Below are 2784 nucleotides of genomic sequence, written 5' to 3'. Positions count from 1 at the left end.
TCTCTTCCCTTGTTATTTTCTCTTATCATTGCTGTCGTTGGTGGTAGTGGTGGTGATTTGTGTTGTACATTGGTTGCTGGACTGTTCTTGTCTCAACCCATAGGAGTTGCACCCTTTCGATCCTCCTCCCTGTTCCTCTGGGAGAGGGGAAGGGGAGAGCCCCGGTGGGGGGGGGGCCCTCAATTGTTGTCAGCCTGGCACCACTCATTGGGAGTGAGTGAACAAGTTACCTGACTGGGTTTAAACCACAACAGTTCTTTTTGGCGCCCAACGTGGGGCTCGAACCCACGACCCTGGGATTAAGAGTCCTATGCTCTACCGACTGAGCTAGCCAGGCTAGCCAGCCAGGTGGAGGTAGGGGACAATCGGATTTACTGGACTGTGTGGATCAGATGGCCTGGCACATCAGTCCCACAGAAGTATAAGGCTCTAGTAGATACCGGTGCACAGTGTACCCTGATGCCATCAAGCTGTCAAGGGGTGGAACCCATCTATATTTCTGGAGTAACAGGAGGATCCCAAGAGTTGACTGTGCTGGAGGCTGAAATCAGCCTGACTGGGAGGGAGTGGCAAAAGCACCCCATTGTGACTGGTCCAGAGGCTCCATGCATTCTCGGCATAGACTACCTCAAGAGAGGGTACTTCAAAGACCCAAAAGGGTATTGGTGGGCTTTTGGTATTGCTGCTTTGGAGACTGAGGAAATTGAGCAGCTGTCCACCTTGCCTGATCTCTCAGAAGATCCCTCTGCTGTGGGGTTGCTGAAAGCTGAAGAACAACAAGTGCCAATTGCGACCACAACAGTGCACCGGCGGCAATATCGCACCAACCGAGACTCCCTGATTCCCATCCATCAGCTGATCCGTAGACTGGAGAGTCAGGGGGTGATCAGCAGGACCCGCTCACCCTTTAATAGCCCCATATGGCCAGTGCGAAAGTCTAATGGAGAATGGAGACTCACAGTAGACTATCGTGGCCTGAATGAAGTCACACCACCATTGAGTGCTGCCGTACTGGACATGCTAGAACTTCAGTATGAACTAGAGTCAAAGGCAGCCAAGTGGTATGCCACGATTGATATTGCCAATGCATTTTTCTCAATCCCTTTGGCAGCAGATTGCAGGCCACAGTTTGCTTTTACTTGGAGGGGTGTCCAGTTCACTTGGAACCGACTGCCCCAGGGGTGGAAACACAGCCCTACCATTTGCCACGGACTGATCCAGACTGCACTGGAACAGGGGCAAGCTCCAGAACACTTGCAATACATTGATGACGTTATCGTGTGGGTAATACAGCAGAAGTCTCTTGAGAAAGGGAGGAAAATAATCCAAATCCTGCTGAAAGTCGGTTTTGCCATAAAATGGAGTAAGGTCAAGGGACCTGCACAGGAGATTCAATTTTTGGGAATAAAATGGCAAGATGGACGTAGACAGATCCCCACAGATGTGATCAACAAGATAACAGCAATGTCTCCACCAACTAATAAGAAAGAAACGCAAGCTTTCTTGGGTGCAGTGGGGTTCTGGAGAATGCACATCCCAAATTACAGTTTGATTGTAAGCCCTCTCTACCATGTGACCCGGAAGAAGAATGATTTTAAATGGGGCCCTGAGCAGCAACAAGCCTTTGAGCAAATTAAACGCGAGATAGTTCATGCAGTAGCCCTTGGACCAGTCCGGACCGGGCCAGATGTAAAAAATGTACTGTACACTGCAGCTGGGGAGAACGGTCCTACCTGGAGCCTCTGGCAGAAAGCTCCAGGGGAGACTCGAGGTCGACCCCTCGGATTTTGGAGTCAGGGATACAAAGGATCTGAGGCCAGCTATACCCCAACTGAGAAAGAGATACTGGCAGCCTATGAAGGGGTTCAAGCTGCTTCAGAAGTGATTGGCACTGAAGCACAGCTCCTCCTGGCACCCCGGCTGCCTGTGCTGGGCTGGATGTCCAAAGGCAGGGTCTCCTCTACACATCATGCAACTGATGCTACATGGAGTAAATGGGCTGCACTAATTACACAACGAACTCGAATAGGAAATCTCAGTCGTCCAGGCATTCTAGAAGTCATCGTGGACTGGCCACAGGGCAAAGATTTCGGAATGTCACCAAAGGAGGAGGCGGTGCATGCTGAAGAGGCCCCACCATATAATAAACTGTCAGAAAGTGAAAAGCAGTATGCCTTGCTTACTGATGGGTCCTGCTGTACTGTGGGAAAGCATCGGAGATGGAAGGCAGCTGTATGGAGTCCTGGACGACAAGTTGCAGAAACTGCTGAAGGAGAGGGTGAATCAAGTCAGTTTGCCGAGGTGAAAGCCATCCAGCTGGCCCTGGACATTGCTGAACGAGAAAAGTGGCCAGTACTTTCTCTCTATACTGACTCATGGATGGTGGCAAATGCCCTGTGGGGGTGGTTGAAGCAATGGAAGCAGAGCAACTGGCAACGCAGAGGTAAACCCATCTGGGCTGCTGCACTGTGGAAAGATATTGCTGCCTGGGTGCAGAACCTGGTGGTGAAGGTACGTCATGTAGATGCCCATGTACCCAAGAGTCGGGCCACTGAGGAACACCAGAGCAACCAACAAGTGGATAAAGCGGCTAAGATTGAAGTGGCTCAGATGGACTTAGATTGGCAACATAAAGGTGAATTATTTTTGTCCCGGTGGGCCCATGACACTTCAGGCCATCAGGGCAGAGATGCAACATATAGATGGGCTCGTGATCAAGGGGTAGACTTAACAATGGACACTATTGCCCAGGTTATTCATGAGTGTGAAACATGTGCTGCAATT

At 50.6% G+C, this 2784-nt stretch overlaps 1 non-coding gene across 1 annotated transcript; it reads right to left on the bottom strand.

The window, feature by feature from the left end:
* Positions 1–264: 264 nt before the first annotated feature.
* TRNAK-CUU (transfer RNA lysine (anticodon CUU)) lies at positions 265–337 on the bottom strand. The gene has a single exon. It is a non-coding gene; the product is annotated as a tRNA-Lys (tRNA).
* Positions 338–2784: the final 2447 nt, after the last annotated feature.

This window comes from Pezoporus occidentalis, unplaced genomic scaffold (assembly GCF_034315485.1).
Source record: "Pezoporus occidentalis ecotype Australia unplaced genomic scaffold, CSIRO_AGI_Poc_V1 ctg15, whole genome shotgun sequence".
NCBI lineage: Eukaryota > Metazoa > Chordata > Aves > Psittaciformes > Psittacidae > Pezoporus > Pezoporus occidentalis.
The sequence above is the reverse complement of the archived record's forward strand: the minus strand, read 5'-3'. Positions and strand labels throughout refer to the sequence as shown.